This window comes from Lissotriton vulgaris, chromosome 7 (assembly GCF_964263255.1).
Source record: "Lissotriton vulgaris chromosome 7, aLisVul1.2, whole genome shotgun sequence".
NCBI lineage: Eukaryota > Metazoa > Chordata > Amphibia > Caudata > Salamandridae > Lissotriton > Lissotriton vulgaris.
Genome location: NC_141695.1, coordinates 420,179,762 through 420,192,923, shown reverse-complemented (window position 1 = coordinate 420,192,923; position 13,162 = coordinate 420,179,762). Strand labels below are relative to the sequence as shown.

Sequence of the window (13,162 nt, the reverse complement as noted above, 5' to 3'; positions counted from 1 at the left end):
TCCCCCCTCCCAACTACACTTTAGTAATGAAAAACAGACAAGACAGGCGGGGAATCGCAATTGTGTTTAAAAATAACATAAATGAAAAACTGAAGACCTGCCACTTCCTGCCTGTGAATCTTTGCTCTTTTCGCTGTCTCTTACACATAAATGTACACTGTCGGGAGCCCCGATCTACCGACCTCCAGGGTATGCTGGGAATTGGTGTGCCTCCATCCCTGACTTAGTAGCCCCCTATATTTTATAATCTGCCAATTTCACACAGTTCTGTGATATTAATATTCACTTGGATGATTCCAAATGTAGTTATGCCACTACTTTTATTGAAGATCTGGATATTCTGAATCTGACTTTGTGCAATTGCACACCCACACGAAGCAGGTCACTTTTTGGAGCTGGTCTTTTCTAATGTAAAGGATCTGGTTTTAGATCCGCCTAAACCATTAATCTGGTCAGACCATCTAGCGGTACCTTTTCACGTTAGAATCCCACTCACTTCTGGCGTAGGACAGTTGTACCCTGTAAATAAGATCAGGAACTGGTCCGAACTGGACCATCCGGCCAGAACGAGTAACCTCAGAGCACTTTGTCTGCTCTAAAATATTCATTTGAAGATGATCAGGGTCTAGCTTATAGGTGGATTATTAATGCTGTAGAGACAGTTTTATAGCCAACCCCAAAATGTTCAGATAGGCCTCACTCCCCGAAGCCTTGGTTAAACCAAATATACTTCTTCTTGAAAAGAAACATAGTAAGGCCATAGAAAGATACTGGAGGAAGTCTTACGTTGAGTCTAAAGATAATTACAAATTAGCAATAAAAAACTATCATGTCTCTGTAGAACTGCTCGAACGCAGTTTTACTCAGACAAAATTACCAACGCCCAAAATTGTCCAAAAGTGCTCTTCAAAATGGTTAGAGAACTCTCAGAATCTAGTAAATTGTCTCCTCCCCTTTTCCTATCATAGCCTCAATGCGAAGAGCTACCCCTTTTTTAAATTAAAAAAGTGGAAGCTATTAATCTTAATTTTTCGAAGGATAATGAGGATGACACTCAATCGACTGATTCTGCTGCATGTAATGACTCTCACCTGTCACTTGAGAAGCAGAAGATAATATCTTATTTACCTCTGGTCCAACATCCAAAATGGAGTCATCGCCCTTATTGGGCTTCCCAACTTTCTTCGTCATCTTACAGTTGCTTAAATCAGGCTCGCCAGTGGATACTCTTCCATCAAACAAGCTTGGCCTCTTTGACCTGAAGCTTTTGCAGGAGGTGATGGACCTTCTTAATTCCTCTCTGTTAGAGGGAAGGGTGCCCCAGAGCTGAAAGCATGCTATGGTTCTCCCACTTCTAAAAAAAACTCAATCTTGACCTAACCAACTGGTCAATCTTCTGTCCAATTTCTTTACTGCCTATTTTTACCAAAAGTTTGGAGAAACATGTTAACACCTGGCTTACATCAGTTGTGGAGATATATATTTAAAAAGATCCATTTAAGGTTGGGAGAAAAGTATTTTATCAAGTCACCACTACCGCAAAGCTAGAGTGCCAATGTGCAAATGTTGTAGTTGTCACATGCCAATGCTCTGCTATGGTCTCAACAAGCCAGAAGCTCATTGGAGGTATTCAAAACAGTAAGCCCCAAAGGAGAAGGATCAAGGCCACACAGCATCCTATCAGCTAGCTCCTCTAACAGGGCCAGTCTTTTTCTGGCTGCCTTTCCCCTAGCCAAGGGTGTAACACAAGCCCCTGTGATGCAGGTGAACCGCCACCTTTTAGGGTCACCCCTTTCCGCCCAAGGCCAATAAATATCTCTGAGTTATTAGACCCTGAGGGCCCCTCACTAGCTTTGCAGTAGGACCCCATGATTGTGTATTACTCCACTGCCACTAGCCGTTCCAGCCTGTGTGACCATCTTAACTTTTTGAGGCCTGATAGTGCACACCTAGACATTATGAACACCATAAAGCGGATTCTTAAAAGCATTTTGAGTAGGGAAAGTAGTACCTCATGAATACTCTTTTAAGTACTCTTACATACTTTTGTGAATTGACCCCAAACATTAAACTCTCTATTAGTAAAAGTGCGATGGACGAGGGCACAGTCCTTTTTATTTTTACAAATTGTATATTAATAATCTCTGTATGCTTTCCTTTTATTCCAATTTTAGATGTTTTGAGTACTTTTCTTACATCAAACCACCTTTATAAATAGACTGATATGTTTACTCAAATTAGGACATATCGTGTTTTTGGGGGGGGGGGGCTAAAAGTTTGTTGATGTATCTTTTCATTCCATTTTTTCATTCCTTGTTTAATCATTTTAAAGTTGACAACAAAAGCTAAGGGTGCTTCTTATTGGATTGAGGTAGACTGGCCGAGCTCCATGTGGTGTACCGGTACTGTTGTAGGAGAGAGAGGCAGCACCCATTTCATATAGGATGTGTCCTGCTCTCTGATTTGCATATGGAAATGTTGTACCTCGAGCCCACATATTTTACCCCTGATTCACAGAGCGTGAAAATGGTAAATGCATGAGGAAAACAACCAGCCGCGGATCGTGCAGGTAAGAGCAGTGGAGCAGTGGGACCGGGTGGGATTTCGACAGCCGTCGACGAGGGGAAATTAATTATTTATTTAATGTTCCCTTGTGGTCGTCTGTCAAATCCATCCCCAATCCGGCCTCACCACTCTTACCTGCACAGGCCGCTCGCTCCTGCTTCCAGGAATGTGTCAGAAGAGTGGTCTTAGAAATCCCTTTCAAAGGAAGTGAAGGCTTACTCGTCTTGAGTCATTGGGGATTCATAACCACTTGGAAGGCATTCTCACGTCTTTCAGCACAGATGGCTTACACCTGAAAAATCCAGGCGCAAATCACACCATTATTTACAAGCGGTATGCACGATGATAATATATGAGATGGGGAATATAAAAAGTGTAAGGTCGAAAATAAAACTAAAGTTAGTCCGAAGTGTTTCATACTTCTCAGCACTTTTATTCGAGTATAGGAAGGTGTGCATAGACTACACAAACACTGGTTTACGAATACGGGATCAAATGCTATTTTTGCGCATACCTTCAATTTACAAAGCGTACAAAAAGTGTAAACTATATTCACGGCTGGGCGTTCCTTACATATGTCATAATGTATGTTTTATTAGTGAAGTAAGCCTTCCAGAGATAGGTGCACTGGGAGAGATTCATATGGGTATATTGTGCTGTTCTTTGAGGTGCATTTGCTGTGAGGCGTGTCCTCATACTTTAATAGCAGGGCGTGTTGCAGGTCAGGATCCAGGTTCTCTGACCGAGCTGGAGTGAACCAGCACTGAGTTAGCCCATATGCCTCAGAAAGAGATGATTTAATTTCTCTAAAATCAGAAAGGAGAAAATTGTTGGTTCTGTTTAGCACGTTCAACTGGGGAGCTTGCGATTTCGTTGTACTGTGAATCACAGTTGCTGTTATGATAAATAATTAGCACACATTTAATATACCTGGAAATAATGAAAGGCTGTGTTGTATTTCAGAATAACAACAAATGAAGCAGGAGTTCAGTTGAGTGATTTATTAGATATAAATCAATAGAGTAAAATAACCCACAAGACAAGCTAAGGATGAGCGATGCTGTCGTGTCCAGGTAACAGATAAAAGTGACACGACAGCAGAACTCAGACATAGAACATGGAACAAAGGATATGTCATATAAAGAATACAGCATGTGTCACAGAACTAGTCAATTAAAGATACAGATACAACATCTCCTTTCCATAAAAGAAAAGGGAAAAAATAAGAAAAGGTAAAACAAAAAATAATAAGCTAAACAATTTTCAATACAAATAATAATCTTTAAATTTGGAAGGAAAAACAATGTTTCTTTTAACTGAAGTCAAATTGGAATCAGAAAACGAAAGAGAACTATTACCAGTTTCAACGTCCTTAGATACAGAAATTGCATCAGAAACTTCAGCTGTTTCAACAACCTTAGATACAGAATGAGCATCAGAAATTAAATCACTTTCTGCTTCCTTACTTACAGAAGGAGCATCTGTTCCAACTTCAGGCTGATCAGTCTCACCCACTCCCTCATTTAAACAAGATTGAGAAATCGCCTCACTGTCAAGTGAAGGAAAATGAGAATCATCAAGGGCTACTTGATCCTGATTCTGCACCAAATCCATGAAATCTTCACAACACAAAAAAGAGGAATTACCAGAAAGATTTCTTTTAACAAGTTTTTTCAAAATGATGTCTTTTTGATATGGTTCAAGTTTGATAACTGCACTTTTATTCCACCATCCTTTATTCTTAATCATAACTGATGAGTTTGAAGATCTAACAACCTGCTGAGGCAAAGTAAATTTAGATTCCCCTTTGACAACTTTTTTGGGTTTCTTAATAATTACCCAATCACCAGTTTTGAAAACACAATTTTTCGGGGAAATGGTATTCTTTAACTTATATTTTTTCTCAAAATTTTGCCTGACACACTCATCAACAGAATTGGCTTTAGAAAGATTTAACTTATTGAGTGAAGATGACTTATTATCGAAAATAGGCTTGATTTTATCATTCGCATCCCTACCTTTCAACAAGAAAAAAGGGGTAAAACCAGTGATAGAATGAGGAGTATTTAGATAACTCCAAACTTTTTCCTTAATGTGTTTTTTAACATCAATTCCAGAAGACAAAGCTGTTTGAATGCCTTCTTTGAAAAATGTATTGGCTCTTTCAACGAGTCCATTCGCAGCTGGAAAATACAACGGACTCTTGATATGTTTTATATCATATTTACTCAAGAAATCCGTCATATTTTTGGATACAAAGTGTGTGCCATTGTCGGAAACTAATTTCCTAGGAAAACCTTCAACATTGAAAATCTTCTCTAGAAAACTAATTACAATATCAGTAGAAGGAAATTTAACAAAATCATATGAGATCCATTTTGAGTAATAGTCAGTTAAGACAATTAAATATCTCATATCTTCCGGCAAAATATTATAAGGCCCAGAAAAATCAATTGCTAATTTTTCCCATGCCTGTTCAGGCAGCAAATTGGTAGATGTATAATTTTTTTTACTTTTCCAATGCTTGTCGGATAGGAGACATTCAGGACATTGATTAATAAAATTATCAACAAAAGAATCCATACTGGGCCACCAATAAAATTTTCTTAAAATTTTCTTGGTGCCGGACATTCCTGGATGGCCAGAATGAGCTCTTTCAACAAGACCCTTTCTCAAAACATTTGGGGGAACAAAAAGTCCACACCTAGTGATGAACTGGTTCTCCAAACTCAACTCTGAGGATATTTGTTGAAAAGGTACAACATTTTTATCAAGACTTCTAACAGGAGGCCATCCTTTTCTAATGTACTCCCTTATTTTAACCAAAACTTGATCTTTCTCATATCCTTCTAACCAATCTTTCTCAGTAAAACATCCCAAAGAATTCTCACAGGCATCTAATGCTGAAACAACGACACACTCATCGTCAAAGACTTCAGAAGATTCATTCTGATTTACAAGGGGAATTCTGGACAAACAGTCTGCTCTAAAATTAGCTCCTCCAGAAATGTGTTTAACATCAAAATTATACTCTTGTAATTTTGAAATAATTCTAACAAGTCTTGAAGTTGCTTGCCCTGTACCATTACCGTTCATCAAATAAATGAGAGGCTTGTGATCTGTTACGAGATCGAAACGAGTTCCCCATAAATAGCACCTGAACTTTTCAACAGCCCATGAGCAAGCTAAAGCTTCACGCTCTATGGTACTGTAATTGGATTCGGCTGTGGTTAAGGTTCGAGAAATAAAAGCGATGGTATTTTCCTTCTCATTAACAAACTGTGTAAGAACACCACCAAGACCTATGCAACTAGCATCTACGGTGACAATACATTTAGCACCACAAGAGAATGGTTTCAAAGCTGGTGCATTCTTAATCATTTCTTTGACTTTGTTAAAAGCTTCATCATGGACTAAAGACCATTCATACTTTTCATTCTTTCTCGTTAAACACCTGAGAGGTTCCACTACAAATGCATAACCATGCACGAAACGTGCATAGTACTCACTTAGACCTAAAAAGGATCTAAGTGAGTCTTTATCAGCTGGGGCAGGTGCAAGCATAATCGAATCAATCAGGTTCTGTTTAGGTTTAATGCCTTCTTTAGTAATTGAGTGCCCTAAATATTCTAATTCTTGAACCAAGAAACTGCACTTCTCTTTAGATACAGTCATCCCTCTTTTGCTTAAGATTTTTAATACTTCACCAAGGGTTTTGTTATGGTCCTCTACTCCATTTCCAAAGATGAGTATGTCATCCTGAAATGCTTGCACCCCTTTGATGTCTCCAAACAACGAGTCCATTAGCTTCTGAAATACGCTCGCTGCAGAAGCTAATCCAAAAGGGAGCCTCGTATATTTGAAGGCACCAAAGGGAGTGACAAAAGTAGTGAGATCTTGTGACCTCTCTGACAAAACAACTTGATGGTAGGCTGACTTTAAGTCAATTAAAGAAAAGTGAGTAGAATCTCCTATAGCCATAAGCATTTCTTGAATCAATGGCAAAGGGTGGCAATCCACCAAAATGTTCTTATTCAGAGAGCGCAAATCTGCACACATGCGCAACTTACCATTTTTGCGTTTGGCTAATACGACAGCCGAAACCCACTCGGAAGAATCTGTAGGTTTAATTACACCATCCTTGCAAAGACTATCCAAATGTTCTTTTAACTCTGCTCGTACACTCAAAGGTACACTTCTGACCTTATGTATGACAGGTATGGCATTATCCTTCAACTTAATGTCATGCTCCACACCCTTCACACAACCAATTCTGTCCTCAAATACCTCTTTGTATCTAGAAAGAATTGAATCAAGATCATTAGAAAATACTTTCTCTTTGCAGATTTCTAAAGAAGCTATTGGAATGTCTCCAAGAATAATAGGAGTGTCACTACCAGGCTTTAACATAATACCCATCTTACCTAAGTCACGCCAACCAATAATATCTTTTCCTTTTTTGACTACATAAACTTTTGTAGTAATTTCTCTGCCAAGCAGTTCAACTAAGCCAATAAAATATCCAAGCATTTTGAGAAACTGACCACCAATTGCTTTTGGATTGATATCTGCAGCAGTCAGTTTAGTAGGAAAAGGATAATTTGCATAAGTAATTTCATCTAAAATGGTAATTGGCGAACCTGAATCTGCCATTACTTCCAATTTTACGCCATGAATGAAAGCTTCGCCTAAAGGTGCCTTGAAAGTAATCTCAGATTCATCTAAATTAACATTAATTACCAAGTTACTAATTTCATCCTCCATGTCATCTAAAGCATTAACACTGGTAAGAGAAACATTCCTATTTTTAAAAATAGTTTTACAAGCAGTCTCAATATGTCCAATTTTTTTACATTTTGCACATTTTTTACCATGTGCAGGACAATTCGGATTATTACCGATGTGATTTTTAGAACCACAACGATAAACTAAATTCCTTTTTGCTGAAAAGGAACCTTTATCTTTTTTATTCTCTTGTACTTGACTCTTATTAGTTACAGAACAAACTGGTTCCGCATTACTTGTTCCAGAAATAACCTTTTTTGAAACTGATGACCTTTCAATTCCAACTGCGATGTCGATGACTTCGTTTAAGGTTGGATTTCTGCAGGCTAGAAGACGTTCTTGAACTTTGTTTGAAAAACAATGAAAGACCAATTGATCTCTCAAATAAGTATCAAGCATATCACCAAAATCACACTTTGATGCTAAAATTCGCAAACTAGAAAGATAGTCTTCTATACTTTCATCTTGCAACTGTTTTCTCTTATTAAAACCATGTCTTTCCACCATTATATTTGGCTGTTCATGAAACCTTTTTTCCAATCTTTTAACAGCCTCATGGTACTCATCCCAAGGAATGAACTGTCCAGGTGGTGGTTCACTCTCAGGCATGTTGTCAAAAATTTCTCTTCCTGCATCACCCAAGAGTCCATATAAAACAGCCTTTTTCCTTTCCTTTGAGTAATCTTTTCCATCTATTGCAACCAGATAACTTTCAAAAGATTTATGCCACTGTTCCCACCTGACAGGCGGTTTCCAGAACTCTGAAGGAAAGGGTTAATTTGATAAGGTTGAATCTGATAAGCCATTGTTCAAATTCACCAATTAGCTGTTTTTTATAAATTAAAATTTGAAGTTTTACCCTTTAACATTCAACTTCAAATTGTATATGAATAATAAATAAACTGTTCCGATTTTAAAACAAGAGTTTTTACCGATATTGTTCTTCTCTTCGGGTCTCACACAGAAAATGCACGTAATCCGGTGTGTGAAATCGGCAAATTGTTTCCCTGTTTACTTTTTTTCAAACTGCACGTAATCCGGTGTGTGAAATCGGCAAATTGTTTCACTGTTTATTTTTTTCAAAATGGCCGCTGCGTGGGGTCACGTTGATTGACCTTGCGTGATGCGCGATGACGATCTCACACGTAAACACCGTGTTCTGTCAACTCTCGCGCTCCCTCTCTCACGCTGTGCTCTCGCGCTGGGCTGCCGATGAGATCTGTCAGCTCACTCGCTCTGCCTCACTCTCGCTGGCTCTTATGACGTGGTGCAAGTTCAGCTCGCTCGCTCTCCTTCACTCGCGCAATGCCATCAACGGAATTAACGGAACACGAGGTAACTTTAAATAGTCACAGTCTTTCTGTTCAAGCGACACACACAGAATTGGCAAAAATAAATCTCACCATCAGTATGTAGTTGTCGCGAAGAAAGTCCTCGTTCCCTTCAGTTAAGCCTTGCGAATTTCCTTGGTGGGTTAAGAATACAAACTGCTTAAAAAAAAATTATTTTCCAATTCGAGACGTCTTCAAACGATCCCAATCCATCGTCGCCATATTTATGTTGTATTTCAGAATAACAACGAATGAAGCAGGAGTTCAGTTGAGTGATTTATTAGATATAAATCAATAGAGTAAAATAACCCACAAGACAAGCTAAGGATGAGCGATGCTGTCGTGTCCAGGTAACGGATAAAAGTGACACGACAGCAGAACTCAGACATAGAACATGGAACAAAGGATATGTCATATAAAGAATACAGCATGTGTCACAGAACTAGTCAATTAAAGATACAGATACAACAGGCTGTGTGTTTCCCTGGCCAAGACTCATATCTTGAGAGTTAGGGCTTAATTCACTGAGTTGGCCCCACCAGAGCTTTGCAGAGTTGTGCCTGGCTCCAAGTACTCGAATGGCAGCATGTGGTGCTGGACAAAAAAAAGAGGACCATGCCAGAGCTAAGTGTAGGTCACCGTACTCATTCAATCATTGGCAAAACCAATTGGTTTTGGCTCTAACAGACGGAGCTATTGGCTTTCCCAATGTTTTTTTCAGAGCGCATGCATGTACACTAACTTCTAGGGCAGAGCCAAAAACATTCACTAAAAACACAGTTTTTTAACACACCCAACACCAAACTAAACAACCTGTTAAATAGTCTTGATATCAATATGACTGGACAAAAGTGTTTTAAAATCCATCAGCTGCCACACATGTTCATCAATAAGTCCATATGGAAGAAACAAACTCACTAAGCAGAGTTTTAAACCCTGTCTTACCTTTATTTAAAATCACATCTTGAGTAAATATTACCGAAACATGCCATTATATTCTAGCCAAATAGATGCTTAAAGTTTTCCTATTGGAGGCTTTTAGTCTCAGTCTACCCTGCAGTGTGGCACAAAAACACTAAGACGCCTCAGAGGGCGGCAACTCCATGCACACAATTACATCACAGAAAAAGAGAACCAGTGGGATGCATCTTTAAGATACTCTTCAATGAGGGCAATATATGACAAAATACTTTTTTTTAATGACCCGGTTTAGGAGGAGAAACTCTCACTGTTTCCCAATATCCTCAGGCAAGTCTGTGATAAATATTAGAATTGCAAAACCAAGGGGACTGCAAAATCAGTGCTTAATTTTTGCTGTTGTTTGATGGTGCTCAGCACCATCACTTATTTATTTACTATGTTTAAACATCAGCAGCCAGTTAACATTGCAAAATACATACAACATATTAATATCAGCACTTTAAACCCATTCTTACAGCAGTGGGTGGCTGGCTAATAGTCCATATCATCACAATTGATGGGGTGTGACGGTAAATAGAGAGGGTAAGTAGATATTACCTATACTAGCATTTAGCAGTTCAGGCAGGAAGAGTGGGTGGTGAAAGCTGTAATGGCCTTTTGAGAAATCTCTTGGGCCCTGGTACTTATGTATCTGCAAATTAAGCACTGTGCAAAATCATTTGCACCCGTGGATACATCCCCCCTCCAAAAAAAACTATAAAATTAGGAGTGTAAGTAATGATCACCAGCACACAAATTGCTATTGGAGTTCCTGCAGGGCGGTGATGTGGGGAGGGGCAGAGGGGAGGGGGGGTAGAAATGTATGGATTACGGAGTTTAACAGGTAAGTAAACATATAAATAAATAAAACGAATTTCGTTGTGTGCACTGCATCACCAAATGCGATGCAGTGCGCGCAACGAAATTCGTTTTATTTATTTATATGTTTACTTACCTGTTAAACTCCGTAATCCATACATTACTACCCCCCACCCTGCCCCTTCCCCTCCCCACATCACCGCCCTGCAGGAACTTCTACTGCCAACCGCGGCTGCTATTAACCATTTACAGGAATAATCATTTTACCATCTTTGTAAAAAGCATAGATAAAGTCAAGTGCACTGCATACTTCTACTTACGCGTTATTCGGGCTGGTAAAATCCCACAATATTTACACCCACACCCGGCTTCCGCTGCAACAGTAGCGCTGACCCTTTAGAACCCCCCATTTATCCGGACAAGGTTTATTCCAGGTCAGTGTGTGGCTAGCTGCTCTAATCCAAGCTACCTGCTCTAATCCGGGTTTTTGTCCTTGAATAATGGGACCTGTAATGTTTTAAATTCAATTATAATCCTGGGACTACGAGTCCCAGAATCGCCCGCGGCCGGTGCAGATAAGAGCAGTGGGGCCCGGTGGGAGAGATTTCGACGGACGAGGAAGAGGGAAAATTGAATAAATAAATAATTAATTTTCCGTCATCATATTCCGTCGAAATCCCCCCCATCGGGCCCTACCGCTCGTACCTGCATCGGCCGCGGCTGCCCAAAATTTAAAGGAAAAAAAACACAGGAGTGGAGCGGCCAACCATGCATAATCTAGGGAAGTTTGGCAGCCATGTTTAGCCTGGATTCCCAGCTGCACGCGCGCTCTTCTCATCTTTGCACACAATCAGGGTTATACGCACAGCCCCCCTAGTGAGCCCACTCCCCCAATCATGTGTGCCCCGAAGACCGTCCTCTCGGGCACGCACCTGAGGTAAGCTTGAAGAATGCGCTTGAGGGCCATGCTGCGGGCCATTTTTTTGGAGAGAAGAAAGTGAAAGGAAAAACAGCACAGGGGAGAGAACAAGAAAATGCATGCACTCCCCACGAAGAGACGAAAGAAAGAGAAGGCGGTTCCCTGAAAGAATGCAACCTTAGCAGCGGAAAAATACGAGTTAACCTAGCATTGTGAGACCGAAATGTAGGCTTGGCCAAAAGACAGCTGAAGCAGTTTGTAGCAAGACCTAACAATGGAGCAGGCAGCCAGATCTGAGATGTTAAAGAGGATGTCTCTTTTCCTGAAACGCTGCCTACCGCCGCTATTGTCGTTTCAAATTGCTGCAAAGAAGAGGCGTTAATTAAACTAAAGTAATTAACAATGGGATGAAGGAAGGAATGCAAGGAAGGAAGATGGAGGGCAAAGGAAGAAAGGAGCAAGAAGGAGATGGAGGGCTGGAGCATGGAAGGAACGGAGGGAGAGAGCTGAAGACCAACAAGATGGGAGTGGATAAAAAAGACAGAGTGGCAGAACAAAAAATGAAATAGGAAGAAATATGAGTGCGCTTGGAACGTGGAGGAAGATTGGAAGGATACGCTTAAGAGGGAAACTGAAATTGCACCATGAACACCGGACTCAAATATATTAAAATGCATGAGCCGCCTCTCGGCCTTTCGGTACATGCTTTCCTCTCATCCACAGTGTCAGGGATACCATTCCTCACAGCTGCGATATCGCGGCTGCTAAGAACCAGCTCTCGAAAGGTCAAATAAAACATCTCACCTCCTTGAAGGCTGGTGATAAGGACAGGCATGGGCACGTATACACATAGGCTGTTGCCAAGGAGCCTCCGAACATGCCTTCAGGTGCTACCCTTGGACTGCGGGTCATTTCCTCGTGTTCGCGCGCCACCCCCTCTTCCAACATTCATTTGCACTTGATGGATAATCTATTTTTGAAGTATTTGATTTAGCAGACTCTCCGAGATCTGCTGAGAGCATCAGAAAGGAAGAACATTTTTATTTCAGCGTGAGCATCCCGAACATGACGCGCTCGACATAGAACAGTATGTAATTGTTCGATTTTGACTGATTACAGGAAAACAAACTTGTTATCAGCTTGTTGACATATTTACCTGGCGCATATTTACAATTTGACTTGACACTCACGTCCAAAACACGGTTTATAGCACCTGCCTTGGGATCTGCGGGGTGGCTGCGACTTTACTGGGGTCCCCCTCTCTTCTCCACACCCTCGAGGGATACAAGAGTCCTCCCCATTCTGCAGTCACAATGACCTGGGAAGAGATTGTCACCCCAGTCCGTCAGCAGAGGATGCGCCAGGTAGGTGCCTTCCACCTTCCTGCCTCCCAAGCCTAGGGAGAAAAGGAGGGTAAAGCCCCCAGCCACCACCCTCTCCCTTTGTGCCTACCAGGGAAGTTGTTTTTCCTCGAATAGTAAGCCCCCAAAAATGAGGTGTTTGAGAACTCTAGAGAAGGCACATGTCAGAGCCTAATGCACGGGCTGGCCGGCTGGTCATCTGGATGACCGGCCAGTGACTGCTCATTTGATTGGTCATCCACCGACTGGTCATCTGGTCGACCAGCCCTGCAACCATATGGCACAGGGCAACCAGAGTGCCCAGGAGGCAGCGAACAATCAGGCTAGTGCTCAGGAAGCTTCTTCCAAACTCCATCCATTGCTTTTTTGCTTTCAGGTGACTCTGCTGGTGACTGCTTCAGCAATCTAGTCCTCCTGCTTAC

The 13,162-nt window shown here is 40.8% G+C and overlaps 1 protein-coding gene across 1 annotated transcript in view; it reads left to right on the top strand.

The window, feature by feature from the left end:
• The window catches only part of CA11 (carbonic anhydrase 11 (inactive)), a 768,903-nt gene that overhangs the window by 345,794 nt on the left and 409,947 nt on the right, over positions 1–13,162 (top strand). The window lies entirely within an intron of this gene.